Source organism: Ursus americanus, chromosome 3 (genome assembly GCF_024610735.1).
Source record: "Ursus americanus isolate L20-20 chromosome 3, mUrsAme1.1.p, whole genome shotgun sequence".
NCBI lineage: Eukaryota > Metazoa > Chordata > Mammalia > Carnivora > Ursidae > Ursus > Ursus americanus.
Window position 1 is genome coordinate 99,469,968 of NC_142129.1, and position 27,023 is coordinate 99,496,990.

Here is a 27,023-nt window from a genome sequence, read left to right on the forward strand (position 1 = left end):
TGAAATCATTTCATCAGACATAGTGACTCACTATGGCAATAACTTTCATGTGCCTGGACTAATTTCAGAATAGGGAGAGACCACACAGTTGAAAAAAATAAATCCTTCGAAGTCACCTAATTACAAAAAAAACAAGTAAAACATAATTTTAAAATATAATTTTATTTTATTATTTTTATTATTGTCATTTTCAAATTTAGACCCAACTTTCTTTTTATCTAAGTTAGGGAATAAATCCTGCTTTACGTTTGAGTTTCCTATTGTGATACTTTCATCATTTCAAAATAAAAATAAACATACTTTAAGAGTTTATTAAGATGCTGTTTCTCAACTTAAAGCTTGTGTTTGATCCAGCAGTCATAAAAAGATACTGGCAGATTTTCATCATAGACCCAGTTTGTCCGGAGAGGTGACAAATCACTTCAAAAGTTATCAGTTGTCTCTGTGTAAAACAAATATGATTTAGTTTTAAAAGTTTAAAACCAGCAAATTCACACTGAGAAAGCTATAGCTTATTGCATTTTTCCCAGTAAAGGGAAGATTGATTTTATCCTACTAGGATGTAAAAGCAGGATTGCAGGGAATTTAAGAATTATCTACCAGATGTTGATTCCACTAAGCTATCTTTTCAGCTTGTGTTAGGGGCTTTTGATCACAGTTGGCTTGAAGGAAACAAATGGCAAGCTTACTTGGTGCCTCTAATACCAGCAGATAAGCCCTAGTCACAGGGAAGCCAGAGGATGTGGCAGGGGGAGATCTTAGGAAAGACACACACGTAGGCCTTCAGCAGCATCATAGCACATCAACTCAGTTGCAATTAAAGGACTGTGGGTGTGGGTTTCCTCCATGCCGGAAGACCAGGGCGAATCCTCTAACATTTGCTTTGGGCCACGAAAAGATACTTCTTTAATGACTTTCACCAGTTTACAGATCTAGCACGAGGTGTGTTATTTAGTAATGGAAATGGAGGTGCATTGTTTCCAGGGAAGAGCTATGAAGCCCCGTGCTAGCCCCTTGACCTTCTGCTGTGAATTCAGTCCCAACTGGATATGACATCGTGAAGTGTAGTCATATCGAAAAGAATAAGATTAAACCAAAGAGTTAAATTCAAGTAAAAATGGAAAATAGAAGCATACATTATCAGAGAATTTTATAAAGAACTTTAAAATATAATTGGATGAATTTATTACTCATTCGCACAAATCCCACCTCAGGTATTGGGCATCAGCCTAGCAGAGTGGTTGAACACGTTATATGTGGGTCACCTGGGTTCAGATCCCAGCTCTACGTGTACAAATTCAGGCAAATTATATACTCTCTTTGTTTCTTTTGTCTTCTGTAATACGGAGATACTAATCGTCGCTATTTCATGCCATTGTCAGCTGATTAAATGAGTTAATATTTGTAAAGTGCTTGACAGATGCCTGATGCAAACTAAGTTTTGTTAATTATTACCTAATTATCAATAAGGGGTTGGAACCCCAGAGATATGGGGAATTCTTGCCAATCATACCTATTTTGTGGATTGAAGCAGCACAGAAGGAGATGCTCTGAGATTGAGAACATAAGGTGATAAAGCTATTGATGGGTCACTATCTACCTGTTGGAGATGTCTGCACTGGAAATCATTATTGACAGTCTTTCCAAGGGGAAAGCCTGTTTCACACAGGATAGAATTCATTTCTTATGTTGCCCCTAGCAACAATGCTAGTTCTTCCTTTGTTAGATCTCAAGTAGATGAGTTCAAAAGAAACTGTGAAAAATAAGTCTGAATAGAAGATAAGCAGGTTTCATCACATCATTAAAAGAAATGGAGGCACCCAGAGACTACAGCTATTACAACCAATGAAAAAGCAAAACATAGAAAGTGTTTGGAAAGAATTGTGTATGGCTTTTGCATATGAAAATGGTATCATTGACCTCTGCCGGTCAATTCCATAATTATGTGTTATTTCTATAATACAGGGACTACATTTCAAATCATATGATGGCTTGTTTAGCTCCTGGATTGCTGTCACAATGCTTTGCTCCCAGAACAACCCCCATTCAGAATATTGGTGTTCACACATGTTGAAATTCATTTGCCACCCCACTCTAACCACAATACAAATTGATACCCATGTGTGTATTTGCCTATTCTTTTTATTAGACATTTTTATTAATACATTGTCCCTGAGAGGTAGATTAAATTTACCTTTACAGAGAGGGAAATAGAGGTGGGTTGATTTACACACAAGACATGTGGAACCAGAATTCATATCTGTTGATACCCAATCCAATGCTATGTCTGCAAGACATATGCACATATACTAAAGGCAAGTGTCCCCTCCCCCAAGCTTGGCATCACGTCATACTGCTTAAATCATCTCAGATTCTGGGGCACTGCTTTAAAACGGTGCTCCTTGTACCTCCCTGTGATCTAGATGACTTAATTGAGATGCTTCTCTCCTTGATTCCTAACGAATACTAGGGGATTCTTTGTTACCAGGATTCCCTAACTCCAGGACCCTACTGCATTTCCTGCCTAAGTTATACATTTCTAAGCTATATAATGTCCTATCTCCTCACTTCTCTGTCTTGCTATTTTCTCCCAGGTCTCATTCCAGCTGCAGGGTTCTAATTAAATATGAAATGTGAGCTTCCCCCAAACATGGAGACTTATAGCCCAGGTGTTACCTGAATCAGGGTGAGGGAGTGATGGGTTCAAGTGGGGCTACTGGCTGTGCCTCTGGTGGTGGCCTCTTTACATATCCACACCCCCAGTCTCTTCCCTGTCTCTCTTTTCTGAAATAATAAGAAATGCTAATTTTTGGCCCATCCTTGATTGGAATCCTATGGTAAAGAATGAGGAGAGAGTGTCTCCTTACCTGTCCTTGAATGGCTTAAGGGCACATGTTTGTTTGTTTGTTTAATTCTCTAAGCAACACAGCTTTAAGATATATAATATCTTCAACATATATAATGCACTTTATAAGGACACTAAACCAACAGATACTCTGGTAGAGTGAACCATATTAAACATGTTTTATTTCTGAATAAATTGAATTAAATTGAATCATTTACAGAATTTCCTAAAATCACAGGGTATTAAGGACCAGTAGCATCTATGCCAGAGATTTACTGTTATTGCCTAATTCTAACAGCAAATAACAGACTGACTCTTCCTACGTCAGTGCTTGGAAGCATGTCCTTCCTGAGCTGGGGGGCAGGGGATCACTGTAGAGCCCAGCTCACCCAGCTGAACGTACAGGGATTCCTTTTTATGCTGATTATTTAACTCCCCATTGGTTGTCCCAGAGACGTTTCTTCATGTAGCTCAGTGATTCCTGTACTTTACAGACAGGAACGTTCCAGAAACTTTAAGAAAAAATTCTGAAAAGTCTGTGAACAAATGGAGCTGAATACTTTTTTTTTTAAAGCACAGTTTCATTGTCTTAGTTAAAACATATTTTTAAGTGTTTATTTTAAATTCTTTTATTATTAGCAACTTCAAGTATAACAGCTGATACTGGAATAAGTGTTTATTTTCTATTAATAAAAATGGATTTTGACCAAAAAGAAAAATATGACCTCTGTCAAATTTAGTTCATTGCTGTGTTTTCGTTTGATACAGTAGTTTTCCCATGACTATAGGTCTGAAAATACATGATCCGCCTCGGTATGCTGTCAGAAGGGCAATAGCAGCCCAGCACTACGTCATAGTGTCTGCACCACCCGCCTCACCACGTCTCATCGCGCAGGCCTCTATCATCTCACATCATTACAAGAAGAAGGAGGGTGACAATAAAATATTCTGTGAAAGAGAGAGATCACATTCCCATAACTTTTATTACAGTGTATCATTCTAATTATCCTATTTTATTATTAGTTATCATTGCTAATCTCTTACTGATTTAAACTGAACTGTATTATAGGTATGTATGTATAGGAAAAAAAACAGTATATATAGGGTTCAGTACTATCAGGGGTTTGGGCATCTTTTGACATATTAGAACATATTTCCCACAGATAAGGGGGGGCTACTGTATTGGATTAGTTATCTCATTTCATGATAGATATGCACACATTGAATATATGTCATCCTCATAAACGCATAAATCTACAATATCTTGCTTCTTGCTCATTTATAAAGCTGTCATATCTTGGCTTAGATACAGAAATTTGACACGTAATAGAGATTTAACAAATATTTGTTGAGTGAATAGATACCCAAGTAGCTGGATGTCTGATATGTTCAAAATAAAATATGTGGGTATTGAATTGCTTTTCTCAGCAGATTTTGGAATTCCAGCTGAATCTTTATGGCCTACAAAATAATTCTTCCTTTGACCACTCCTATTCTACAGAGACATTGTCTTGTATTCATGGGGAAATTAGAAAAACTGGAACATTTTAGTGAAATTTTCGTAAGGCTAGATTATAAGCGGTAATATCTGTGTGTATGTGGTATGATGATTGGTAGACTGTGTGGGAATGTCTGTGTGTATGTATTTAAGTGTTCTTACTAGGAAATAAAATATTAACAATCTCATATTAGCTCTCAAATATTTTATTGACATTTTACTGGTTGTAAATCCCTAACTCTTGAAACTACTGTGCTACAGAAAAATAAGATCCCAGCTATCCCAGTGGGGTTAGGCTCCTGGTGTTTAGCCATTGTCTCTGTTCATACCTATTCTCTAATGCACTTGGATTCTTTCTAATCAAGAAAAAAATCTACTTTGCTCTAAGTTTGCACCTTACACAGCCTGGAGGAATGATTTTTTTTTTTCAATTAAGCTGCAAGTGGTTTGCTGAAGAGCATCTGAAAATCAATCACGGTACAAGGCACACAGTGTGAGCCTGTTATCTTCCATGATTGCAATTCAGGTACTGAGAATTCCATTTTGTGTCAGCCAGAAAGTTTGGGTGAACTAAGTATCTTTAAAGTTTATAGGTACAAATGAAATTGGCACTTTGAAAAGGACCCCAGAACATAAAGAAAGATGTAGCAGCCCTTTCTGCCTTCAGCCTCTGTAACTATTTTGACAAAGTGGATCTCCCCCAGTTTTAAAGAGAGTGGATTTGGAGAAGTTTGATAGCTTTAAAAAACGAATTGATGAGAAATCTTGATAAATCACTAAAGTAAACAACAGCTATGTTTGACAGAAGGAAATAAAGTGGCAGGTAGCACAAAACCTGGATTCTGTGACTTACTGCTAAAAACAATAGCTGAACCAAGACCCAAGAACTATATAGGGATATAAAAGAATCAAAGAGTGATGTTTCAGAGATAAGCATGGGATAGTGTGTTTCTCTGTGGGAAGAGCATCTGAATATAGAATGTAAAATAAAGATATTTTTTTTTCCTAAAATTTAAACCATGATAACTGGTTTTAACTATGCACCCAGGAGCCACACTATGGATTTGAATCGGGTCCTTACTTTACTATCTTTGTGATGCTGGGCAAATTATATTTAGCATTTTACACTCAATTTCTCCTTCTCTATGAAATGGGAAAAGTAGAAAACATAGGATTGTTAGAAGCATTAAGCAAGTGATATTGGAAAAGCGGCTAAGAGAGTGGGACCCTAGTAAGCACATGACAAGTACTAACCTTGTTATTACTGCCGTGCTAAAAGCTGGCCTGCTTCCACATTCTCACCATCACACTGCAGCTGCTTCATAGCACTATGGTAGAGAGAGAGAAAGAGAGAGAGAGAGAAAGAGAGAAAGAGGAAAGAGAGAAAGAGAGAAAGAGAGAAAGAAAGAAAGAAAGAAAGAAAGAAAGAAAGAAAGAAAGAAAGAAAGAAAGAAAGAAAGAAAGAAAGAGTTAGTACATCATTTCACCAGAACCACCCAACAGAATGGGAAGTGTTTTGTAAAAACACACGGTTTCCCTGTTCAACCACTGGGAATCAGTGGTTGAACAAAATCCTAGACATGTCTTATTTAATGTTAAAATTAGAATGGCCCTGAGGTAAAGAAATTTGAAGAAAACTCGGACTGAATTTCTATAAGCAGGGTTGATGAGAACACCTGTTCCAACTGTATTCCAACTGTACAGGAAAATACATTTAGTCCTAGAGTTTGGCTTCTGAGTATGTGCAAGTTTGAGGCCAGAGCTGAGATGGTAACACCAGGGTTGGGAGGATGGGTCGCTGTTTCTGAGATGGCAGAGTTCTCTTTGGCTTTCCATCCTGTGGTTTGTCACTTCTCTGGATATGCTGAAAAAATATTTAAAGATTGTCAATTTGAGGAGACATGCCGGGGACACTTACATTTGGCGCCATTGGTAATCAAGAATTGTGTTTATTAAAATGAAGAAACACAGAGCTGGAGTCAGGAATTAAGGGACTATCTGGTAATAGTAAGTGCCAGATGTGGCAGACAATGTGAAGCGAAAACCATTAGTACCTGTTGATAAAGCATGTGTATTTAAAGAAAAGAGAAGAGCAAAAAAGAAGTAGAACATGAGCTGGGGAGATAGAGGAAAACAAGCATTTGGCACGAAGAATTATATGCCATTGGAAGAAGGGAAGGATGTCACACAGCACAGTGGTTTCCCAAGCAGATGGTGCTTCAAGTCTACAAGAGGAGAAAGTCCCAAGGAACCTTCTGAGGGAGATCCAGAGCAGCTGTGGGGTGGAATGGGTTCAGAGCTCAGCAAGATGTATATTTTCCAAGTTTTCTGAGTACGTTGGTTAGTTTTGAATGTATGAGTTAACTCATCCTAGCCCTAAAGGGGAAATGATTCCTATACATTCCTCTCCCCAGTCCAGCCCACATTTTTTTATATAAGGATTTTATGTTAGAAATGTTTTTCCTATGATTTAGAAAATGTCCTTAGATGATATGGGAGGAATTCAAATCCCAGTGATACTCATGCTCTGACTCATTTGGTCGTATTTTACTGTGGGTTGGAAGTACTTGATACCTCAGTACCAGAGATCATAAAAATGCAATTCATCTATGTGAACTCCACTTCTACATAATGTTTTATACAATGATTAATACACATGTAAATATGTGGCTTTATAAAAATTCACATTAAATGCATTGTGTTAAACCGATTATCCTTAGAATTTTTGATTCTTGAAGGACCACACACTTCAGGACTACATCAATATGCTATAATGTTATAGAAGCAATTTATTAGTAACACAGAATTTGATAATAAGAGTCACTGGAAGTTCAAGTACTTTGCCATTTCTTAGTGATGGGTATCTCAAATTAAAGGAAGACTGCTAGGTTTATGAATGGTATAGCTTATACATCTAAATTCAGCCCAAACTCTTAAACCTAAAGCAATGCTGGCAGGAGAGTTCCTGGAGGTATCCACAGCCATATGATTAATGTGGTACACTTCCTGGAGCATCATTAATGTAAAGTCATTAAAATATTTTAGTGATAGATATAATACAAAAGAGAATGTAAATTTTGGGGTTTTTTTTAAGCAAAAATGGGTCTTTAAAGAAAATCTAACTTTTGACCAGCCAATTTGATCTGAACTCTGAAGCTATGCATTCTCTTACTTCTGCCCTCAAAGTAATTTATAGGAATACTCTGAGAGTCAGGATTTCCATTATGTTTTTTACATTGTATATTCTTAATTTGATTTATCTTGATGACTTTTATATGCCAATTGATCATGTGTTTCCTTGCCATGCTTTCATTTAATGCACTGAAATGCACGTGCAAACACACACCGCCACCATCATCACCACCATTAGCTTAGGGATTCTGAAAATTAATTGTGCATATGAGCTTAACACTTCCTGTGTTCTCCAGAAGCAGTTGGATAGCCAGTCCCCTTTCCCACCTTGAACTCGGAAGTGACTTCCCAAGGAGGACAAGATGAGGTTTTCTTTGTCAGGGGTTGACAACAAAGCCACCTGTGAGAGGTGTGGGTGGGACAATCCAAAAGTGAAGAAATGAATGAAAATAACACACTGAATGATCAATCCTCTAGCCCATTTTTCTCACTTTGCTCTGAGAAAACCAAAAGCCTAGTCCATATCCCCAATATTCTCTGCAGGAGACTGAAGAAGTATTTTCTGGGGGCAATAGATAGAAATACAGTAAGTTCAGTAAAGGAGAAAATGGGGGTTGTGGCCTTTTAAACAAAATAATAGTTGAATAGGAGCCTAAAACCAATAAGAAAATGAACTCTGAAGATAAGACTATGAAATATTTTTATCATAATGGGATCAGTAATCCACATATTATTATTATTGAAAGATGGAAGAAAATTAGACCAGTTGCTTCAAAATTCTGAAAGACAATTATCCTCTAGAATTTTGTACCTAACTATATGTAAAACATAAAGCTAAAAAAACAAAAAGCTTTTTCAGCTAATGAAAATGTATATATAATACATAACTCATGCACCTTTTCTCAGGATATCCTTAAGGGTTCTGCTCCAGAAAACTTTAGAATAAATACAAAAAATGAGGGCAAAATTCTGGAAAGAAGTGTTCCCACACATTTGGAGACTGTAATTAGTAATCTGACACCCACATATGTTTAACAAGTTAAAAGCATAACCTGTGAAGATTAAGAGGGTGGCTAGAGGTCTCCAGGAGAGAATAGTTTTGGTCTTTATGTTTAGCTTCCATTCTTAGACTTATTTTTCAAGACAAAGCTTCCATTCTCTTGAGTGAGAAAGCAAGGGACAGGTGGGAGATAACAGGGTATATAAGCCTCACTATTAGTGCTTCTGTAGCCAAGTAGGGGAAGGGGCTTAGGGTTTCACCATTCACTATCTAGATTGATTATCACTTAATATTTCTATTTTCAGCATTATCTACCTATCCCTCAACTCAGCTGTGCCTGGAATCTAATCTAAGCTAAGGAGGAAAAGGAGGACCCAAGGGATCTGTGAAAATATTGTAAAATAATTGGAGTGGAAATCTCTGGATCTGTATGATTTTTAGGTCAACCTATGAGAAAGTAATTAGAAAGGTAAGAGTCAATATTTAAAAGGTGGGATGGTTGAATTGGAAATTTTGGATGAATGTGTTTGATGCAATGATTTTGTCTTTCCTTAGTCATCATAACTGATTAGTCCTCTGATTCTATCACTCTGCTATTATCTCTCATTGATGAATCATCTACCTCACTATCTCTCTTCTAAGTTGGATTGTTATAATGTCTTCCTGAATTACTGGAATGATTACTTAATTGGTTGGGTGTTCCATCCCTAAAGTCACTAATTCATTTTCCATTATTGACCAATTTTTGTTGTTGTTATATATTACCTGAATCCACAGCCTTTGTTTACACTTTCCAACTTTCTCCAACTTTTTAAAAAAAAGATTTAGTTGATTTATTTGAGAGAGAGAGAGAGCACATAAGTGGGGGCAGGGGCAGAGGGAGACAAAGAGAGAATTTTAAGCAGACTTCACAGTGAGTGCTGAGCTCAAGGTGGGGGGGGGGTGGGCTCGATCCCCCCACCCCGAGATCATGACCTGAGCTGAAACCAAGAGTCAGCACTTAGTCATCTGAACCACCTAGGCACCACTCTCCAACTTTTATTTTACAGTTTATTTCTTTAAGAATACTTTCATCAATATTCTATTTTGTTCAGCTTTTTAAAAAATCATAAAAAACATATATAATTTACCTAAGTGCACAGTTCAGTAGTGCTAACCACATTCAAATTGTTGTATAGCAGCTCTCTAGAACTGTTTTATTTTGCAAAACTGAAACTATGCCCATCAAAAAGCAGCTCCCTATTTTCTCTTCTCCCCAGCCATTAGCAAACTCTATTCTACTTTCTGATTCCACGATTTTGCCTGTTCTGGATATGTCGCAGAAGGGGAAGCATACAGAATTTGTCCTTTCATGACCAGCCAATCTCACTCAGCATATATCCTCAAAGTTTATCCATGTGACAGGTATCAGAATTTCTTTCCTTTTGAGGGCTGAAAAATATTCCATTGTACATATGTACTACATTTTCTTTATTCCTCTATCGATGTACATTTCGGCTGCTCCCAATTCTTGGCTATCGTGAATAATGCTGCAATGAACATGGGTGTACAGATATACCTTCAAGATCCTGCTTCCAATTCTTTTGAATATATAACCAGATGTGGGAAAGCTGCATCATATGATAATTCCATGTTTAACATTTTGAGGAAACTATCTTGTTTTCAATAGTGGCTGCATAATTTTACATTCCCACCAGCAGGGCATGAGGGTTCCAATGTCGCCACATCTCCATCAGCACTTGCGTACTCTGTTATTTTTTATATAAGTGGCCATCCTAATTAATGTGTGTGAGGTAACACCTCATTCTGATTTTGATTTACATTTCCTTAATGCTTAGTGATGCTGACTATCTTTTCAACTTCTTGTTGGCCATTTGTATATCTTCTTTGAAAAACTATTCAGAATCTTTGCTCATTTATTAATTGGATTACTTTTTTTGTGATTGTTGTTGAGTTGTAGGAGTTCTTTGCATATGGTGGATATTAACCCCATATTAGATATATGATTTGCCGTTATTTTGTAATGTGGTAGGTACCCAGATATCCAAAGTGCTGCTTCCTTTCCCTAAATGCTCTGAGTCAAGTGAAATAGAAAGTAGTCTGCGGGCAGCATTCCCATAAAGCAGAATACTAAACTCATGTTTCATACTCCTCTTTCCATCCCAAAGGAGATGCCATGAGTTGGGAGTGTTCTAATGTGCTGGGAGGGGTTGGGCAAAGGTAGGGAACTACAACAGAGTTTCCTCCCTGCTCCAATGCACCTCTTCTTGGCCCTGTGCCTGCCTGAGGTGCTACACTTTCTCAAGTGGGCTGGAGTTCCAACAAAGGAAGTCTGGCTCATGTATTGTTTTGAAGTTATTGTCTCCCTGGAGGAAGGAGGGCCTTGGGTTTCCCAGGGCACCATGCTGTTGACATCACTCCTCTTACTTCGCTTTTGCCACAACCATTTGTTTAAACCGAAAGCAATTGCACACATTGTCATGAGCTTTTTATTTTCTCATAGTACCTTCTTTATATGAATGGTACCTTTTCTTTTCTGCTTATTTAAAACAAAACAAAATAAAACAAAACAAAACCCTTGAATTTTACTGGATGAGCAATAATATATGTTTCCACACAGAGCTGTGAGAGTTTTAGCTTGTTTTGTTTTGTTTTTAACTATAGCTATATCCACTGACATGAAGCATAATGTAGAGACAAGTATAACAAAACAACAACACTGTGCATGGATGCACTCTCTTGGAAGTCTTCTGCTTTTGTGACTATCCTTATACATACTTGACTTTTAATTTGGTCAGCATTGTAAGTTATTATTATTATTATTATTATTATTATTATTTAAGCACAAATTGTTCCTACTTGGTCAGTTCCATCTCTTCATTGAGTTCTGTGTCATAGTGTCGTTTCATCACTCATAAGATGATTAATTCTTGGCCAGTTTCTTATTTTTTTGCCCAATAAGATACTCCAGGCTCACTTTGTTTTCCTCCTCCACAAACTTTGTTCAAGGAACTAGCCATTGTTCCAAGAAACTTCACAACCATTTGATTAGTAATGGATTTCAAAAACTGTAAGTTGGCATTGGGTTTGCTCACTAATACTAGGATTTCTTTATTTTTAGCATTTCTGAATCCCACTTTGTAGGCCTGTTTCTTTTATACGAGTTCGATTTTGTGTTGCAATCCAATATGAACTCATTTCTTTTTAATAAGTAATTTGAATCTATTTGTGTATGTTTACCTCCTGTGGATCAAATATTATTTTCATTGTGTTTAACTTCATGCTATTAGTCGAATAGTAACAATATAACAAAAATTAAAAAAAAAAAACAGAACACAAGAACAACCTTCACTATTTTTCTAAATTCTATGGGAGACATTTATTTTTGTGATTTTCTCATTTCTCGTTCTTCACTATTTTTTCACCCTGTATTATACATAAATTCTTTAAGGACAGAGAGCTTACACTTTAGTATCTTCAAAGGTTTGCTCGCAAATGCTTAACAACCAGCTCTTTGGAAGAAAAATCAGGTTCTGATTTGATTAGTGGCACTTACTGATTTTCCTGATAAAGTTACTATCATGACTATGTTGTAGATACTCTCTGATGAGGTCACTGAAGGCAGAATTGGGGAGAGATGCACACCCCAAGTTATTATGAGAGCTTAGCCTAGCATATGGCTCATAATAAATGCTCACAGACTCTTTTAGGAATACAAAATTAATAAAAAAATACACAATATTCAATTCATTGATGGCCCTCTATCAGAAACATTGTGTTTCTGTGTTCTATCAGAATCCTTGTGTTTTTTAAAAAGATTGTATCAAACTATTTTTTCCTAACCTACAATTCTACAGGGTAAAGAATTTGGTTCTCAGTCGTTAGTCTACATCAGCGTTCCCTATAGGTTTTCGTAAAACACAGATTTGGGGCTTTACTCTGATTCAGTAGTTTGGGAATATTGCTCAAAATTTTGCATTTTTATCAGGACACCTGGGTGGCTCAGTCTGTTAAGCTTAAGTGTTTGCCTTGGGTTCAGGTCATGATCTCAGGGTCCTGGGATCAAGTCCCACATCCGGCTCCCTGATCAGTGGGGAGCCTGCTTCTCCCTCTCTGCCTGCTGCTCCCCTGCTTGTGCTCTCTTTCTCTCTGACAAATAAATAATATCTTTTTTAAAAATTTGCATTTTTATCTCATTTCCTACAGTACTGGTACTGCTTTTCAGGAATCATAATTTGAGAACCACAGGTATATAGAAGAGTAAAATAAATAAAATATCTACCCTTACTGTTTGAGACAGCAACAAATTCTCCAAATGAATGGATGGTACTTTGGAAGATATAAGTGAAAACGTTATTAGAACACGTAAGTGCAAATATGCTTTCATTTATTTTGGAACGTGTGTTAGGCAGATTAATGGCCCGCACAAAATGTCCACACCCTAATCCCCAGAACCAGAGGATATTTTACCTATGGTTACATGACAAAAGGGACTTTGCAGATGTAATTAAAGTCAAGGCCTTGAGGTGGGAAGATTATTTTGAATTATCTGGGTGAGCCTAATTTAATCAAATAAATCATTGAAAGCAGAGAAACTAAAATAGCCAGCTTGGAAAGATGTGATAGGCAGAGGATTCAAACCAGTGTTGCTGGCTTTGAAAAAAAAGGAGGGGGACATAAGCCAAGGAAATGCAGTCAGTCTCTAGAACCTGGAAAAGGCAACAAAGTGGATTCTTTCCTAGAAACTCCAGAAGGTAATGCAGTCCTGCTGAAACACCTTAATTTTAGCCTTTTGAGATCCATTTTAGACACTTGATCTCCAGTACTATAAGATAATAAATTTCTGCTGGTTTTTTTTTGTTGTTGTTAAGATTTATTTATTAATTTGAGAGAGGAGAGAGGTAGCTGTGGTGGGGGGGAGGAAGGAGAGAGAGTCTTAAGCAGACTCCACAGGGAAGGCAGAGCCTGAGGTGGGGCTTGATCTTGACCTTGAGATCATGACCTTGAGATCACAACCTGAGCTGAAACCAAGAGTTGGAAGCTCAACCGACTGCACCACCCAGGGGCCCCAGTTTCCACTGTTTTAAGCCATGCAATTTGTGAGGATTTGTTGCATCAATAGAAACCTAATACAAAGTATGTCATAACTCTGTCTGCCATCCAATCTCAACAACCCTTCAGTGTACGTAGTTCGGGAAAGTAAGTCTTAAAGAAAAACAAAAATAATGGTGGTAGAAAACAGTAGTCATTCCAACTCCTTCCAACCACCATGTTACGAAGGACTAATTTCAGGGGTTTATATATATTATTTTTAAGATTTTTATTTATTTATTTGAGAGAGAGAGCACAAGCAGGGGCAGAGGGAGAAGGAGAAGCAGTCTTCCCACTGAGCATGGAGACCGATGTGGGATTCGATCCTGATCCCAGGACCCGGGGATCATGGCCTGAGCCAAAGGCAGACGCTTAACGGCTGAGCCCCCCAGGTGTCCCCAGAGGTTGATATTTTTTACATATTTATACAATCAAATGATAGCTTAACAGTTGGAAATAACACTAACAGTGGTCTCCACGTCGAACATCAAATACACATTCACAGTTTTTATATATTCGGCAGTAACATGACTGCTTTCAGGAAAAAAAAATGAACACTTATTTTAGACTCTTTTACATAAAGACAACTTTTGCTTCAGCACTCCTACCTTCCAGGCATCTTGAATATGGTTATATAGAGATAGAAAAAAATGTACACAAAAACAATACAGCAACAGGCTATTTATTGTCGATGGTCTCTAAGTCCACAGATTATTTTTAGCTTCTTACAATTTGAAAAATTTGTCATGGATATTTATGCATTTTTCTGGTGCAAGTAACAAATATCTTGAACCCATGTATTCCAGATGTTTTTAAAGCACTCCTGGGCAAACATGCTACAAAATACATTGATAGAATGGTGAGGGGCTAGCTTTCTGTGCTTAGGGTCTCCCCATGCCCTTAAATGAGACATTGCAGACATTTTGGGTGAACTTGAAGGATTAAAAAAGAAGTTAAAATTGTAGCCTCAAAACTATAGCTGTGAATAACACTGGTGAAAAAAAAATGTCACAGAAAGAGTAGAGAGGATAATCTATATATGAATCCCTTTTGTTTTTAATGTTCCCTAAAATTATTAAGCCCTATTTTATTTTTCTATGCTTTGAACTACAAATAAAAGTTTTCTGTCTAATAATTGATTTTTATATTTTTACTTAATATTTTACCTAATTGTTTTCCATATTGTACAGTAGCATTTATTTTTCAATTTAAATTCTTATCAAGTGATACATAGTACAATTAAATATTTTTTAAAAAGCCTCTTTCAGGCTTATCACAAAGAAAACAATATCATATCTCCTCCCAGCCCTCCCTCACTTGTGTTCTATGGAGGTCATATTTTCAACACTGTTGAAAATTTCTTCTCATATTTAAACCTGTAATTTAATTAGCACGCTTCTACTAACATTCTGGATTGACCTTATGGTTTCCCGTTTATTGTTGTCTTGTTACTTTGGAAAGTGAGGAGCTGGTTCACCTATACCTTCACTCATGCACACACCTCCCACTACTGTGCTTACAACGCCTCCATTAAGGTATAACACAATTTGAGGCTGTCATAGCCAGTGTTCTCATTATTATGACAATATAATCAAAGTTCATGGTATAGCATGAAGTGAACTTTGCATTTTTTTCCTAATGTTTTTTGGTTTCCTCTGGAATAAATATGCCTTATTTTTATTGTTTGTTTACTTTTTTCTATGCACTGACCATTAATTCATCTCCAAATATTTTAATAAAATTATAGCTCTTTTAATTTTGTAGAAAAATAGCTGGCATTCTGTTAGTAATTATTTTTTTGGAGGGGGAGACTAGGCAGGGTCTGGCTGCATCAATTCTAGGGCAAAATGAAAACCCAAACACCCTTGTTCCAAATCCCATTAAAGGTAAAAGATAAAGTCTGTTTCTTAAAAGATGTTACATTACTTATAAAGCATAGTATGGGTAATAGTGCTATATGAATTATGACATAAACTTACAAATTATGAAAAAAATTCTGGTATCATAATTTTAAACAGCACAATAAGTAATATTAATTTATTAATATATCTTGATTGATTATAAGATTTTATTGGCTTTCTTTTCTATAAATTCATTTATTACTTCAACAAAATTTATTCTTTTACCAGCTTTGTTTTCAATCAATATAATTGAAAATGACTTTGGCCGTTCTTGGCAAATACAAGATCACAATAATTTTGCCTAATTTTTAATTTTGAGAAAGATCTTTCTGCTGATACAACTCGTACAGGAGCTAAGAGTCTTCTAGGCAATGAAAACATTGGAATGCACTCTGATGGATTATTTCAGAATATAAATTTTAATACAGGGGTAGCTGATGGTTCTTGTGGGACAATTTTTCTCAAAAGATTTAACTCTTCATACGCATCAGTTTCATGTACGTCTGAAACTCATGTTAAGTGTAAATTTATAGAATGACATTGTAATGTTTGCTCCATTACCTGCTGTAACTTCTAGTGGTTGTACCACAAATGAAAATGGCTTCATGGTTTTTATATAATTCAAAATTCATGTTTATGCGTTTATTGCTGTGTCTTTCAGGACAAGAACATTTCAATATGAAAATAGTGTTATTTTCTGCGAAATTTGATGATTTTTAAATTTAATTAGATTGTGGATATTTGTTTAGACATGTTGCATCAGTTTTAAAAGCCAGAGAAAACTGTCCCAAGGAGGAATGCCTCCTCTCCCAGGGCAAGCTGGCTATCTGTGCAGCTCCTCTTCTGCTGCCGTTGCTGGTACTCATCTGAGCTCAGGTTCTGCACCTGGACTGACCCTAACGTGCCTGCAGAGCCTTCAGCCCAGCTACTTTGGACGCACGCCGCCAAGCCTGCTGCCTGCCTTGCCCAGGGCCTGAGCCCACATGCACACAATGCCACCTGGTGGTCTCCCCTGCTCTCACACAGGCGCCATCGGTCCATCAGACTTCACACAAAACACAAATCCAGAGATAAAGTTGAGAATTTAATGACTGAAACACAGAGCATCAAACCAAGCACAGGGCTCTTCCAAAAGTGCTGGTGCATACTGCACAAACTATGTGGCCATGAATCCAGCCCCAAGAAAGGCTAATATCTAGTCAGTAAAACACAATCTAACTACTCATCATGTTTGCAGCTTGCATCCATTGTGATTGGGCTGGCATTGTTTCTAATTGCTCAATGCTGATGGCATATGACTCATTAAATAGTTTGAATCCCACCCTAAATGCCTTTTTTATTCCCCAGCTACAATCTGGCTATTGCTCTAAAAACCAGCTGCCACATTTTTGCCCTGAAGCTTCTCTTCAGCATCATGATAGAAATTCCTGCTACTTGATGACACTACTTGTTTATTATTTTGGTGGATCATTTCTTCTAGTATTCCTTGAGAAAGGGTGCTTTGGCATACCTGAAGACATCCATTTAAAAATCCATTATGTTTGATTTTTAATTTGATTAATACAGAATTCTAACGTGGAAAGTGTACTTTATGATTTTAGGTGAATTTTTCTTTTGGCTTAAAGTTTCCATTAAGAAGTCTGATGACATTTTTGTGCTCTAGCTCATTCTCTAACTCCTTGGACTATATATGATTTGATTTAGTTATCTGTTGCTGAAAATCCCAATATACTAGTGCCCTCAATAGGATATTGAGTATTGAGGCAGGCATCCTGGATGTATCAATTTGTTAGGGCAGCCGTAACAAAGTTCCAAAGATGGGGTTCCTTAACAACAGAAATTTATTTTCTCATAATTCTGGAAGCTAAACATTCATATCAAAGTATTAATAGGTTTGGTTTCTTCTACGACCTCTTCCCTGGGCTTGTAGATACTTATCTTCTTTCTGTGTCACCACTGGTCTTCCTTCTCTGTGTGTCTGTGTCCTAAACCCTTCTTGTAAGAATACCAGTTATATCAGATTAGGGTCTACCCTAAAGACCTAACTTTACCTCAATTACTTCTGTAAAGTCCCTGTCTCCAAATAGTCACATTCAGAAGTACTGGGGGTTAGGATATCAACATAGTAATTTGGGAGGAATAGAATTCCACACATAACATTCCTCCTTCTGACCTTCAAAATTCATGTCTTTCTCACAGGGAAAATATATTCACCCTAGCACAACAGCCATGAAGTCTTATCTAATTCCAGCACCAGCTCTAAATTCAAAATCTCATCTAAATATCAAATAAAGATGAGACTTGGGTTATGATTTATCCTGAAGCAAAACCCCTCTCCAGCTCTGAAACTGTGAAACCAAACAAAAAATTATCTGCCTTCAGAATACAATGTATAGACAGTCACAGGATGGGCATTCCCATTCCTAAACAGAGGAGAAAGGAGTCATGGAGCCCAAGCAAGTCTGAAAGCTAACATGGTTAATTCCATTGGATTTTTTAATCGTTTGAAAGATTATTTATTTATTTATTTATTTATTATGAGAAAGACAGAGAAAATGGGTGGGGGAGGGGCAGAGGGAGAAGCAGTCTCCCTGCAGAACAGGGGGCCCAACACAGGACTCCATCCCAGGATCCTAAGATCATGACCTGAGTGGAAGGCAGACACTTAGCCAACTGAGCCACCCAGGCACCCAATTCCATTGGATTTTAAGACTTGAGGCTAATCCCCTTTGGCTCCATGATCTGTCCTCTGGGCCCACCAGAATGACTACACCCCCTCAGCCCTGCAGAAGGTAGCCCCACCCTCAGAATATGAGGAGATGGCTCCAATCTCTGAGACTGAAAAGACAGCCCTGCCTTCTGGACCTGTGTCTTCTGGGCCTATGCTGGGAGTGGCAGTCCTGCCAACCTCTGAACCACCTTCAGGGTCATTCTTCCCAGCTTTGGAGGATAGTGAATGTTTGCTACCAGATATCTCTGTGGTCCCATCCTATAGAATCACAGAAGTCTGACACCTTCCTTCATTTTTTCTGGTTTCTATCTCCTTCAGTCAAAACTGAACATTTCTGCTGATAACAATTTCTTGAAAACCTTGTTCTTTCATGGGCCAACAGATCACCATATGCCTCCCATCTCTATTCCTGACTTTTGGTGAGATGGCTGATTGTATCCATTAGTTACACACTATAATCTTTTTAGAAAATGGGTGTCCACTTACACTCTTGATGTTCTCTCCAGAACATTCTTTTTCATTTTTTTGCAATATGTAAAGGGTGAGGATTTTCCAAATCTTCAAGTTCTGGTTCCTTTTTGCTTAACAATTCCTTCTTCAACTTGTCTCTTTCCTCTTATATTTCACTATAAACTGCAGGGAAAAATCAGGCTGGGTCTTCAACATTTTGCTTATAAATCTCAGGTAACTATCCATCACTTACAAGTTCTATTTTCCACAACACAGTAGAAAACATTTTGGCCAAGTTCTTTGCCACTTATAGCAAGGATCACCCTTCTTCCAGGTTCCAATAACATCCTCTACATTTCCATCTGAAATCTGACAAGAAGTGACTTGAATGTTCACATGCTGCCAACATTCTGTTCGTAATGATGCATGTCTACTACTAAAATGTAGAGTTCTCTACAGCTCTCCTTTTTTCTTCCTGAGCATTCATCAGAATGTCTTTAATGTCCATTTTTCTAGCAGCAACCTCTTCAAGGCATTCTAGGCATTTTCTAACATGCACCTCAAAATTCTTCCGGCCTCTGCCCACCTCACAGCTCTGGAGCCACGTTCCCGTTTTCGGTATTTGCTGGAGCAACGTCCCAGTTCCCTGGACCAAGACCTGTGCTAGTTTGTTAGGGCTGCTTTAGCGGAGCACTGCAGTCTAGGTGGATTAAATGACAGAAATCTATTTTCTCACAGTTCTAGAGACGAGAAGTCAAGATCAAGGTGTCAGCATGATCAGTTGTTCCTTCCGAGGCCCCTCTCCTTGGCTTATAAATGGCTGTCTTCTCCCTGTCTTCACCGGGTCTTCCTTGTGTGTGTGCGTGTGTGTGTCCTCATTTCTTCTTCTCACAAAAACACCAGTCATATTGCATTAGGGCCCAACCTAATGATCTCATTTTATCTTAATTACCTCAATAAGACCCTATGTCCAAATACAGTCACATTTTGAGGTACCTGTGGTTATGACTTAAACATAAGACATTTAGGGGGAACCAACTCAGCCCGTATCATTGGCCCAGTGTGGTCGCTCCATAAGCCACTCAGTATCCTTTTAGTTCCATTTTCCCATATGCCTGGGATAAGACCCTTCTTTTCATGTGCAAGATGGTGGCTGGACTTCCAGTTATTGCCTGTGACACATTTAGGACACATTTAAGACATGCCCTAGGAGGAAAGTATAAAGAGTGATGCACCCCTTCTTGATTAAGAAGATTTTCTGAAAGTCCAGACAACACTTGCATTATGCCTTACTGACCAGAACTTAGTCAGTCGCTGAGCTCTAGTGGATCTAAGAAATGTAGTTATTTAGCTCAATAGAAATATTTTCCTCTGTGAAGTGAGGCTCTGGACAAAAATCCCTGGAAGGAGCTTATCTAGCCTTCAAATTAATTCACAAATATTTACTGAAGCATTTACTCTGTACTGGGTATTATACCAAAGAGACAAGTTATGATATTAAAAAAGATGTAATTCTTGCTCTTTCCAAAGTGCAGTCTAATCAGGGGAGCAGACATGCACACTGCAATGACATATAACGAAACAGAGGCATCAGGGAAGAAGTATGCTGGTAGCTTAGCAGACAGTGTGATAAAATACTCCTGATGTCCAGGTAGGGAGACGGCAGTCAGGGAAAGGATCATGGAGTAAGTGGTGTTCAAACAAAATATTGGAGGAACAACCCGATGCTGTCAGGTAGACAAGCTAGAAAGCTATTTATTTAGTATTTTAAAGTTATATATTTATTTATTTGCATAAATGGCCGTGTTAAGAAGTGAGTCTTTTGATTCACTAAAATGCCGAGGTAGAGTCTTTTGACCCCAAATACTTCCATTTTCTTGACTGTATTTGATTATCTTCTGAAATGGCTAGTCTTACCCAGTGTCTTAGGGAAGTTTCAGGGATAGAGTTCAGAATGGAGCTCAGAAAGTTAAAGCCAGGTGATTCAGAAATTTTAATTAACAAGGGGCATGCTTCAAGAGGCACATTTGGGAAGTAATACATCAGAACTTTAAAAGTACTATAAAGTATTCACTAATCAGAGTTGACTGCCCACATCTTCTGACTCTTTCCTTTAGAATCCTATTAATGGATGAAAAATTCTCCCATCAGACCTGGTTTTCTGACTCTTAATATTTTTTGGTAAGGTCATCTTTTTTCAGTGGAAAGATACTTTAAAATATCAACTGACGTCTGATTGGAGTAATTGTTCTTTTATTTACATCTACATGTTTTATGCTGTTCCTAGCTAAGACATTTCTTAATAGCCATTTCACAGGTACTCTCTAAAGTACACTCAATGTAATAGTGTTTCTTAACTTTGCTGATAAGACATTCATGACTTTTCATGTGTTTAGCTTTTACCAAATTATTTAAAAATGGGCCAAATTAAAAAGTTCCAGAAAGCTATAAATACATGAGTTCATGTACTGTTTCCATGGGAAATACTGCATTGTAATTAGATTTATTTCTATGAAATTGTGACACTTGAATACATGTTTGGAATTAACTATGTAATGCAATACACACATAAAAATGTTTCTAATTTATCATGAAAAGATGAATTTAAATCCTTTATAAAATTTGATATTCCTTGTCAGGTTTTGATAGATAAGAGGCATGTGTTTACCAATATCTATCAATTAAATCATGTCAAATTTTCAATATTTTACAAAGAAAGGCCATTAATGGGATCATTAAAAAAAGTTATTCTTATGAGAAGATGGACGTATTTTCCCTTTATTTAAAAAGGATATCGTGGATTATAGTTTTTTATTTTGAAATGGCCTTGTTATATACAATTATAGTTAACTACTTTTAAATCAATAGCAAAAAAATTCAAATTAGTATTCTAAACCAATTTCAGAGTGCTTTCATTTGTTTATTTTGTTTCAAGAACTGCGTCACCTATGATCCACTTGCCTGAGTGAGGCAATGAGATGACAGTTGATATGGTATCACCTTGATTTGGGCACCATCATTTCTGTAACTCAGGGAGCAGTGGAAATATACTATGAGTGATAAGGACACAATAACAAATAAAAAGGAAAAGAAAAACTAGAATAAGTTCAAGAATTATTTCTAAATGAGGCCCTAAGAGTGTTTTTAGAATAAATCACTGGTCAACATTCCTTTTATCTGTTATAGAGAATAATGCATATGACAGCAGAAACCTGAAACACACACGTGCACTTTCGACCTCACTGATTCGAACTACATAACTATACACACAGAATATGCAAATCTACACATTTTTACTTTGAAGTTAAATTACACATAAATAAATGATACAAGGGATTTAAAAATACAAACTCCACGTACTTCAATTTCTGTTATTACTCTAGGTGTGGTTTATAATCATAACTGCTTCTTGAACCTTCTTAGTAAGGAAAACTGAATTTGACATAATGCATTATGTGTATGTAGTCAAGACTAAAATGTCTACTTTTGAAGAGAATAATGCTAATAACAATATTTTTGGAAAAACATGAAAAACATTAGTTTTCATGTGATTTGTTTGTAAATGCTAAAGAGCCATGAGAGTCTAACTGGTATCTTCAATGCACTCCATTTTGCATCTAAGCAGGCTCTAAAATTCGTTTTTCACATTGTTGGCACAAAATCACTTACACAATAAAGTTATATTGTCCCAATCATACTATGATGAGTAGCCAAATATTGCATCTAGAAATAAAAATTCAGCTGTTGCCTCAGAAGTGAAATCACATGCATTTTTAGTACCTTAATTCATAATTAGTCTGTTTGAATTGCCATTAAATGTCTCAATCAAAATATTCTTTTGCAGTGCCATGCTTCAAAGCTCTCTCCATCTAGAGTTGTATCGTCATTTCTACCCCATTCTCTTTGATTTCAGTGTGGAGTATTGAAGTATAAATCATTTTGGCTGCTTTCCCACAAAGTAATGAATGTTTCATCATATCAGCCCACAGGGTTTTTTTTTTCCCTTTTGGTTTTATTTCTGTATTCTTTCTTCTCTCTCCCACTCTCCTCTCTCTGTTGTTTTCTTTCTTTCTTTCCTTTTTTTTTTTTTATTTTGTTCCATTACGTGCTGTCATGGGGTCCCCCCTGCTGCAGAGTCATGTAAGAGGTACAATAACGTGGAGCTCTTCTTCAATGCTGATCTAAACTTGCTAATGTTTTATTTATTTGAAACATAGACCGTTGAGTTGTTTATGTTTGTCAAAGTAACTCTCCTGTCGTACTTTTCAAGGCTCTGAATAACAACGGGGTCTTAGCCATTTCAACATACCTTATCTGAAAGGGTGGATTTAAAATCTCTTGTTTGATGGCTCCTTGATCAATAGTTGATCCTCCCCCAGAACAGAAGAAGAAGGTGGAGAATGGCAGTGAATGTTATCTTTCTGGTAATGAGAACGTGCATCTGTGTAACAGAAGGAAGGCTGCCAAACGTGGCTCATAGTCACGGAATAAAGCCGTCACATGGCCTGTGAGCAGAACATGTGCAACTACCTGGCTCTTCTTACAAAATCATCTCGAGCATCGCCTGCACAACCGGGCTCCTCACTAAGGCAGTCAGCAGGAGGCAAACTAGGTCTCAGACTAATACTTGGCTTTATTTGTAGTTGTCAAAATGCTTTTTACTTGTTTCATGGGAAAATTTTCTCTGAAACAAGAATATCAAGACTTACTCCCAGCTAATGTCTGCTTTTATCATGTCATGATAATATTAATAATAATAATAACATCAAGGCTAATATTATTAACTTCTATTTTACGTTTAAACAGTACCAGGATTATGCTAATCATTTGCTTCCTTCTTCATTTGTGAAGAAGTTCGTATAATGTGCATTTTACATACATGAGACCTAAGGTACAGGATTATGTGCTTACTCTGGGGAGCGGTTTAACTCCACTCTTAAATTGTTGCTGCATTTCATTACAGGTATGCAATGCAGTTAAATAGATAAGAGCCTTTGGAAGCCAAACATATATAAAACATGTATTAGAAAAAAATTATGGGGGGAGGGAGCCTGGGTGGCTCAGTCGGTGAAGTGTCTGCCTTCAGCTCAGGTCATGATCCCAGGGTTCTGGGATTGAGCCCCACATCGGGCTCTCTGCTCAGTGGGAGCCTGCTTCTCCCTCTACTTCCTGCTATTCTCTCTCGGACAAATAAATAATAAAATCTTAGAAAAAAGAAAAAAGATACATAGAATTATAGAAAGTATTACATTGAGATTATTAATGTATTGTTTCTAAGACTGACAAATTTAGCATGCAAATAAACAGTGATCCAAAGTCGACTCAGTATGGTTTACACCTGCGGAATCAGGGCACAGCACATCACAGTGCCTACATTCATTTCTGGCAGTACTGAGATTGTCTCTCTATATTAATAACCATTCTTGTCTTTTTTTTTTTTTTTTTCACTATGGTGTATTTTCTGGTACCTACATCATTAAATCCACTCGGTGGAGGCATTTTGCAATGACAGAGAAAATCTTATTTTTTATCAAAAACATTCCAAATCCACACACTCAAAATTTGAAATGATACAGCAGGCCCCTTGATCCTCATTGAACTGTTTATGAAATGCAGTATTTTCAGAGAAATGGGAGACCCCCCCTCCTGCCCAGCATTCCTTGCTGCCAAAAGAAGCCTCTGCAGCTACACGGCTTGAGTCCTGACCCTTTAATTTATTATCACTCTTTCTGTCTTTGGATTAAAAGCAGTACCTAGTACCAGGCTAGGAGCCAACATGGTACGTTTTTCATTTTTGTGTTGTTTCTAGAATTCTGTCACTTGCATCTTTCATTTTTCTCCATTTCAGTTCCACTCATGAAATACGTGTTCTAAAAAGGTGAAGTCTACCAAAAAGACAGACCTGAAAATATTTGATTGAAGAGCATTTAGAACACTTGGGTAGAGAAATACAATTTTTTTTTTTTACATTTAAATATACACATACCACCAACAAAATAGGGGCATTTACAGAATTGGTCTTTTACAGAGTGATTATTGATCATTTTACTCCAAAACTATTGAGGAAATAAAAAAACCTTCCATGTCAGAATTTATCATTGTTACATTTAATCAGTTTTGTAGAGCCTGTACTTTGTGTTAAGTGTATTCAACAAAATAGGCAGGTAAGAGATTTGTTTACTAAATAAACAGCACTCTCAAGCATTGTTAAAAATATATTTCCCGTACATAACTTAGTGAATATTTTTTTTTGTTAGACTGAATTTTTGATAGTTCCCTGCTTAACCTGAATAAGGGCCTTTGATAAATGTGATTGTTTCTAGGTCCTTTGAACTTATTGCAACAGTACATTCTTTAGTAGAGAGATGTACATTGCGACAACTTTGCCTCTTTCTGACACACCCTTTGCAATCAATTGGTAAACTTCAACTGGTGTCTGGCCTTGGGCAAAAAGGGGGCTGACTGTGCATTCTTGTAACATCCAGTAGCTATGTCATCTAATTCATCTGGATTTGCAACAATCCAAATAAAATATATTCTAGAAGATGCTGACAATTAACTAGCGGAAACAGTTCAGTGCAATAGAAAGGGGACATAATGGTCACAGAATGGATGATTTCAGAATAAAAAATAAGATTTACTAATTTAATGCAAATATTGTTGGGTGATTATATAATCTCAATTTACTTTTTCTTTCTCAACCCATTGACGGGGAGGCTAAAGAGTCTTAAAAGTCCTGTTAAATGGTTTTCTAAAATCTTTCACACCCAGGGATGCCCATAGGTCCATCTCCAGCCAGTTAGCGGTACAGGGAGGATTCTTCACAGATGTAGGTGATGAGAAATCTTGTCTGACCCTCAATCCTCCCTTGCTATTTTGGAAGCATTCACTTTAGAAATTGATTCCTGGGACTATGGACACTTTTTTGATAGTAAAGGTAGTGAGGCCGGGGCAAGCCCAGTGCCTGGAATGGAGATTGAAGGATAGAAATTGCCGGATTCTGGACACATCTCTCTGTTTGCAGCAACCCTAGTTTTCCTCTCTCTGGGCCACTCGTTACGTGAACAAAAAATGGTTCTTCCAATGTAAATTGAAAACATTGCCAACTGGGACAGAGACAGACTGCTAATAAAAATTTACTGATGTTTTATGAGTTCATTGAATGTAGATAACTTTGCTAAGTACTTTACTACCCTGTGGCAATTATCCCTTACAAAAATATATGAAATAAGTGTCTTGTCATAGGGACATTGAAGCTCAGAAATGTCAAATAACAGCTAAATTTGCTCATTGAGGAAAATGGCATTTTGAGCTTTCAGAAGCATGTGATCTCATCCATGGTATAGAGGACAAGAGAAATTCTCAGAAAATAACACATATAAATATCTGATCACTGGCTACTTTAAAATGAGGAAAATTTTTTTTACAGTATCAGCAACACTCTACACTTTGACATCTTCAAGTAAGGACCATTATACTCTTGACAAGTACTATAGAGCTTTTGAGGTTTTGTTCTCTCTACTGGGTCAGTGGCCTCCCATCTTGGCTTCTCTGCCCTCTGGCGGGTTTGCCATATTGAATGGTTCCTGAGATAGCCTTATCTTCTGGAGCATTAACCAGGCTCCAGAATTTGGGAGGGGGAAGTGGGGCCTGGTGTTGATGGGGTTTAAATCTAATTTTATCTGGACTTTAATGACACTGTTTATCTAAATGTTCCAAAGAACATTAAAGAAGGTTGTTGATATTTTATAGGTTTCTATTTCCCCAAAGGTAACATTGATTGAATAAGTCAAAAGACTCCTGAAATTGCATTTTATGATAACTTCATTATCAAGCAACTACGGATTATGCAGAGGAACATCAGAGCAAAGCTATTCTAAGGCATCTGAAAATACACTTCGCTGGGAGAGAATTTGACATTGAGAAGTTTACAAAGAGAATTCGTCACAAACATTGTGTCAAAGCCCATTGATAAGCAATTATTTTTAGACCAATTGTTTTCCATTCTTTCCCTGTTTTCTATATTTCATCCTGATTTTATTAGATATCTTTAAATAGATAAAGAAAGAGATTGTGACTACAAAAACACATGAGTAATTGTACCTAATTTCCATGAGAAAGGTAGAAAACCAAGAGAAATTTTAATTTGGTAGCTAATTTTAGGTTTTGATTGAATGCCAGATTGATGCTGTGGTATATATAGAGTGAAATGATTAATCTTTCTTCCAATTGTACCAAGAGAGAAAAACTATTAACAGACTTGACAGTTCTAAAAAGGGTGAAACATAAAATACATTTGGTTAAAGTATTTGCTCCTCAGAGAAATTAGAGTGAATTGGGCTAGTGGAGAGACTGCTTTCTGACTTTTCCTTCTG